Consider the following 7,073-nt stretch of genomic DNA (forward strand, 5'->3'; position numbering starts at 1 on the left):
ACTAACCAATTAAACCAGCATCTCACATCAGCCTGTGTCAGACTGTACTCGAGTATTTGTTCTGATTACATTACTTCTGATCAAAAGGACAGCAGTCAGCCTTTCATTTCACCAAGCTCTCACCAACCACTAAAAGTCAGATTTCCCTCTTCTCCTCTGCCATTATGTCCATAGAGGCTGTTGAGCCTGGTTACACTGCCCGCTCGCCCAGCTCCAGTTCTGGCACGACACTGGCTCTTACTCCCCTTCAGCATTCCTCTGCACCCCGGGCCTGTACCTCTTCTTCTTCCTCTACACTCCCTGGTGCTCTGAACTCACAGTCCGGGCAGCCCAGCTAACAAACTGAGCTAACAGCAGCTTTGTTCTTCATGTAGTGTGACTGACGTCTCGAGAGGATGGAGCTGCTCTGAATAATAAACCTCAGACCTGTCATGAACACTGCAGGAGGAAAAACGGTTTGTGCAACAGCTGCAGAGCTCGCTGCAACAGGATGAGGTTATAATGTTGGTTAGACTGTGACAGTCACAGAGACTACGTCCAGGTTTTAGACAGTCTGTGGGGACGTCTCAGAGACTACGTCCAGGTTTTAGACAGTCTAGGGGGACGTCACGGAGACTACGTCCAGGTTTTAGACAGTCTGTGGGGACGTCACGGAGACTACGTCACGGAGACTACGTCCAGGTTTTAGACAGTTCCAGTCTTTCCCATCAATGAAACCTGCCCACAGACAGACAGACGACCTTATATGGAAATATCCATGGCGTCGATGATGCAAATGATGAACAGGTGACATTGGACACTTGTACAAACAAACCTCAGAGGACAGGAAAGTTTCTGTCTGTGAATCAACGTCCACCTGTTTGGAAAAGTGTAAAACTAACGCTTAACCAGACTAACAGAGGGAGGATGGACAGTGTAGCATCACAGAGACGACGCCTCGTCTTCTTCGTCGTCTTCGTCCCCCTCCCCGTCCTCTCCTCGTCCCTGCTGACTGGGTTTCTATCCTGACAGGATCAGTCTAACAGCCCACCGGAGAGTGCCGGGCCACCGGAGGACAAGTCTGTTGACGTCAACACTCGTCACCTGGGACACGTCCACAGCTCTCACCTGTACACACTGGGTGTGATCGACATCAAAGTCTCTGAAACAGGAAGTAGAGTTCATGAAACAGGAAGTCAAGTCTGTTTACGTCCTCTTTTTTACATGTTTCCAGTAAGAACAGTCAGACAGGTCCAACAGCAAGTGTGCATTACACCCACACTGCTATGCACTGGAGCTATGAGCTAGCATCAGAGTCTGTCTTCCAGTGAACACAGCGACAGAACCTCTGAACCGGCAGTGTCCGGTCTAACAGCGAACACGGCGACAGAACCTCTGAACCGGCAGTGTCCGGTCTAACAGCGAACACGGCGACAGAACCTCTGAACCGGCAGTGTCCGGTCTAACAGCGAACACGGCGACAGAACCTCTGAACCGGCAGTGTCCGGTCTAACAGCGAACACGGCGACAGAACCTCTGAACCGGCAGCGTCCGGTCTAACAGCGAACACGGCGACAGAACCTCTGAACCGGCAGTGTCCAGTCTAACAGCGAACACGGCAACAGAACCTCTGAACCGGCAGCGTCCAGTCTAACAGCGAACACAGCAACAGAACCTCTGAACCAGCAGTGTCCAGTCTAACGGTAAGGTTCTAGATGCAGTACTTTGACTTCACTGAGGTTCTGGACGCAGTACTTTTACTTCACTGAGGCTCTGGATGCAGTACTTTTACTTCACTGAGGTTCTGGATGCAGTACTTTTACTTCACTGAGGTTCTGGATGCAGTACTTTGACTTCACTGATGTTCTGGACGCAGTACTTTTACTTCACTGAGGCTCTGGATGCAGTACTTTGACTTCACTGATGTTCTGGACGCAGTACTTTTACTTCACTGAGGCTCTGGATGCAGTACTTTGACTTCACTGTGTGTTGTAGTTTGCTGGTCATCAGTGTGCAGGTTGTTTGTCTCCCTGTCAAAATCTTTAAAGTGGTTACCAGGCAACCAGGTATCCGTGTGCACAGGTAGAGTCTCATGTAGTAATATCCTTTATACCTGTGCTGGCTGAGGGGTCAAAGGTCACGCAGTGTTCACCTCTACATGTGGCACTCTAATAAACGTTGTATTATTGTTGAGCTGAAGACCTTCAGAGAACCACTGCTTCCTCCTCCTCCCCCGGCTGCACCGAACAATAACCTGCTCCATCAGCCGGTGAGTCGGCTTCAGGCTGCACACAGCGCACATTGTTCAGAGCCGAGGCTGATTTGAATGCAGAGAGTGAAACACTTCGGCTCTGGCTCCACGGAGCGTCCACAGACAGGAAGTCAGCGGCAGGGTCAGCGGCAGAGCATGGTGAGTCCAGACTGCGTACAAAGACTGACTGCAGACCAGCACCAACAGACATGGCCACAGACTGTCGTCTCATCAGCTCTGCAGACCACGACATGTTGAAGCTCACTCGTGTTTCATATTCTAAATCGATTCATCAGTTGAATAGCGTGTACGTGCTGCAGCTGAGGAGGTTCATCTGCACTGTTAAAGCTCTGAGAGGCCCTGCACCGAGTTACCGAGTCCAACACGAGCAGCCCGCGTCACTTTAACACCGAGCAGCTCGAGCTGACAGGAAGAGAAACAAATGAAGCACGCAGCATGTTTACAATGTAGAAGCATGTTCAAAGAACATGAAGCAGGAAAATTAAACCTGAGCCAGTCAAGAAAAGTCTGGAGGAGAAACGCTCTGAAACACTCCCGGTGGTTTGACAGGGGCGCCGCCAGGAACTTTGGGCCCTATGAGAAAAAAATCAAATTGGGCCCTCTGCTCAGCTGCTGTCACCACATCTCTAGGACCGAACTATCCCATCAGAAGCTTTACAGAACTCTAATCAAAGGCCTGCAACTGTTTGTGTCTTCTTCAATACTAGGACTAGCACAATATTAATGCTGGTGATTTGTACATGCATACAGTCTGCATACAGTCTGCGTACAGTCTGCGTACAGTCTGCATACAGTCTGCGTACAGTCTGCGTACAGTCTGCATACAGTCTACGTACAGTCTGCGTACAGTCTGCGTACAGTCTGCGTACAGTCTGCACACAGTCTGCATACAGACTGCGTACAGTCTGCGTACAGTCTGCACACAGTCTGCACACAGTCTGCATACAGTCTAATCATTTTATATTGGTGTTTACCTATTTTTTTTGGGGCCCCCTGTCAGTCGTGGGCCCTTTGAATTGTCCTAACTTTCCCTCCTATTTGGCGCCCCTGAGGACGGAACAGAGCAGACGTGACGGAGACGTGACGGAGACATGACGGAGATGTGACAGAGACATGACGGAGACGTGACGGAGACGTGACAGAGACATGACGGAGACATGACGGAGACGTGACGGAGACGTGACAGAGACATGACAGAGACATGACAGAGATGTGACGGAGACATGACGGAGACGTGACAGAGACGTGACAGAGACATGATGGAGACATGACGGAGACGTGACAGAGACGTGATGGAGACATGATGGAGACATGACAGAGACGTGACAGAGACATGACGGAGACGTGACAGAGACGTGACAGAGACATGATGGAGACATGATGGAGACATGACAGAGACGTGACAGAGACATGACGGAGACATGACGGAGATGTGACGGAGACGTGACGGAGACATGACAGAGATGTGACGGAGACGTGTCTGGTGGAGTTTCAGCTTAAACTGCAGACAGAGTTTAAAAAGAGCCTTCAGCTTCAGTCTGTGTTGTTATTATTTATTGTTGTCTCAGACTGTGAAGCACTCTGTGAGTTTATTATTATTATTATTATAATTTGACTGGTCAGCGTCTGTCTCTTTATTAACACAAGCTGGTCTCCATGGTAACGCCACCATCACCCGTCAGTGTGACGGCTCCTCTTTAGAACAGGTGTGTGTGTGTGTGTGTGTGTGTGTGTGCGTGTGTGTGTCATCTCCACGTGCTATAACACACCAAACTTGATCATGCTGATGTGTGTGTGTGTGTGTGTGTGTGTGTGTGTGCGCGTGCCGACCCAACTGAGTACGCTTCACATCACGTCACGTGACTGGTTCGGACGGATTAAAGGCCGAGCTCGGGTTCGGCTCGCGAGCGCCGGATTTTAACCGGCAAACGCGCACGAGACGCTCGCCTCACTTCCTGGCACGAGCGTGGTCCGTTAAAAAAAAAACAAAAGCAGCCCGGAGCCGGTTCAGACAAGTTCTCCGGTAAATAACGGGAGTTTAACACAGACAGGAGGAGGAGAGGAGGAGAGGAGGAGGCCTCCTTCTCCTCCTGCTTCTCCTCCTCTCTCCACAGCTACTTTTGCTGCCGGGAGTATAGTAGACTCCAGCTGTAAGCCCGACTTTCTTTGTATTGACACTCCTTCTCCGTTACGTGCCAGCGTTCTTTTTACCGCCACCAATCATCGAGCCGGAAACAGATGGGCGTAGGCTATTCGGTAATTTAAACAGTTTTTTTTTTCACCTGTTAACAATTTATTAATACGTTAATAATATGTTATCGAATGTTTATTAGTGTTATTAATCGCAGATATTATGTTATTAATGTATGTATGTAAGTGCACGTTAGTAATATGTTACTTATGTGTGATTAACAGTATTTATTTTATTCATGTGTTTTATGTGTTTTATATTATATACATGTAAATGTATATATAGATATATATATTTAAATTTTTTTATTTTTAAATTTTGTTTTTCACGTTTAATAGACGTGGTGATACAAATAAGCTGTGTCAATCGATGTACTTGTAGTTGAATAACTGTTTTTTTTCAGTAACGCGAGTGCATTGTTGGACTGTAACCCTACATAAGAGTCGGCTTGTGATGAACTGTTTAACAGTCAGTAACTCATTTCTCCTTCTTCCAGCAGTCACACAGAGCAGACGCAGCTTGTTCACCTGTTCTGTGACAAACTAGATCCCGCATCTGCAACAATAGGCCGTGCTAAAAGAAAAAAAGTCTCTCGCATGGGACAGTTGTGGCAGGAGTCCCCAAGTATTTACAGGTAATGTGGGCCAGCTTAACATAGACAGCAGTGTGCGCAAGCAGTGGTCTCTGACTCACAGACTCGGACGGACACTGATCTAGACTGGCTAGGTATACATCCACGCTAAAATATCATGGTGAAAGTGTTTTGTACCGTCAATAAGATCTCACTTAACGCAGGCACGACACACACACACACACACACCACACCACACAGTTCTGAACGGGACGTCACAGAGGACTACGTCCAGGTTTTAGACAGTCTGCGAGGGACGTAACAGAGGACTACGTCAGGTTTTTTAACAGTCTGCGGGGACGTTCCACCGAGACTACGTCCCGGTTTAGGCTACAGTATGCGGGGACGTTCACGGAGAACTACGTCCAGTTTAGACAGTCTGCAGGGGACGTCACGGAGACTACGTCCAGGTTTAGACAGTCTGTGGGGACGTCTCACAGAGACTACGTCCTAGGTTTCCACGGGAAAGTCTCGTGGGGCCGTACGGAGGATACGTCCAGGTTTTCGGAACGTCTGCGGGGAGTCACAGATGGACTAGTCCAGGTTTTAGACAGGTCTTGTGGGACGACAGAGGCCTCCGTCCAGGTTTTTAGACAGTCTGCTGGGGGACGGGGACGTCACGGAGACTACGTCTACGCTGCTGTGAAGGTAAACGTTTCCGCTTTTTCATTGTTTGTTACCTCATGTGTAACTGAACTTGATGACATAAATAAAAGATAAATTTAATAATGTAAATAATATAGATCACCATACGAACAACGTGGCGGTGCCCCAGCAGCTGCTGTGCCGTTTGTGGGAACAAACAATGACTTTTCTGAAAGAAATAATCTGTCAGGATTACAGCTAGGATGGATACACTGCTGCCTCATCCCCAGATAAGTCTTCACCGGTCACATTCACTGTGAATAACACCATGATTAGTCTCCTTTCTAACAATTTATTTTGTTTTTCTTCGTCGATGAAACTCGAGGGGTTCCACCGTGCTGCCATTCAAGGCCTGTCTACAGACAGGAAATATTGACTTCCCTCCCAGCCAGACTAGTTTTCATGTAGGTTAATACAAAATTCATCTTGTTCTAAACTGTGTTTTGATTCTCTTTAACTTGTTCCCAAAGACCGCATCTGGTTTCACATGCCTTTGAAACAAAATCATTGAAGCAGCTGATTGTTTCTGTTTTTAGTTACGTTCTGGTTCTCTCAGCCGCTGGAACACGACCTGCCTCGGGAAAACTGTGGACAAGTAACTCCCGCTCGTCCATTCTTCTATGGCGACCAGTCAGGGTGTCCATGTGAAGACCAGACTAGACAGAAAACATATGAGAGCACAGGCCGGACCACACAGTAATGGAAGAAGGCGGCTCTGGTTTCTTTGGTGTCACATGGATGTGGGGTGCCGTTGTGGATGGTCAACATGGACATCAGTGAGGCGAGATCCTGATGGCAGCGACCCACAAAGCAGAAATAAAATACGACGAATGAAGTATAACCGGCGACAGGACACAAAGAACAGAAAACCACAGTGGACAACACCTGAGGTCAGTGTCGGGGTCCTTCACAGTCCCACACACAGCCAGGGGAGCGCGGTCCAGCGGATGTGTAGTACTCCACTCTTGACCCTGTCAGCCGGGACAGGGCTCAGGTGGCGAAACAGGGTTACATCACAGTGTGTTAGACCAGCTGGTGTGATGAAACCAGCATCTCATCAACAGGTTTGACTGTGGAGTTTTGATTCCAGAAATTGAATCAATTCATAAACCACTAACCCCTAAAACGCTAATAGATACCTATAGAATATACATTCCAAGATACATTATATATAGATATATAATATATAATCAATAACTATACATATATATATCACCATATTAACCTGTAATATATACTATATATATACAGATAATATACTAGCTTACGATAGAATATATATATATATATATATATATATACTATATACTATATCATAATATATATATTATACATATGTATGCATTTTTAGATAA

At 47.3% G+C, this 7,073-nt stretch overlaps 1 long non-coding RNA gene across 1 annotated transcript in view; it reads left to right on the top strand.

The window, feature by feature from the left end:
* The first annotated feature begins 4,995 nt into the window (after positions 1-4,995).
* Positions 4,996-7,073, top strand: part of LOC113744673 (uncharacterized) — a 2,774-nt gene continuing 696 nt past the window's right edge. The window contains exon 1 of the long non-coding RNA XR_003461729.1: positions 4,996-5,076. This is a non-coding gene — a long non-coding RNA (uncharacterized LOC113744673). The remainder of the gene's footprint in view (positions 5,077-7,073) is intronic.

The sequence above is a fragment of the Larimichthys crocea genome, unplaced genomic scaffold, assembly GCF_000972845.2.
Source record: "Larimichthys crocea isolate SSNF unplaced genomic scaffold, L_crocea_2.0 scaffold100, whole genome shotgun sequence".
NCBI lineage: Eukaryota > Metazoa > Chordata > Actinopteri > Sciaenidae > Larimichthys > Larimichthys crocea.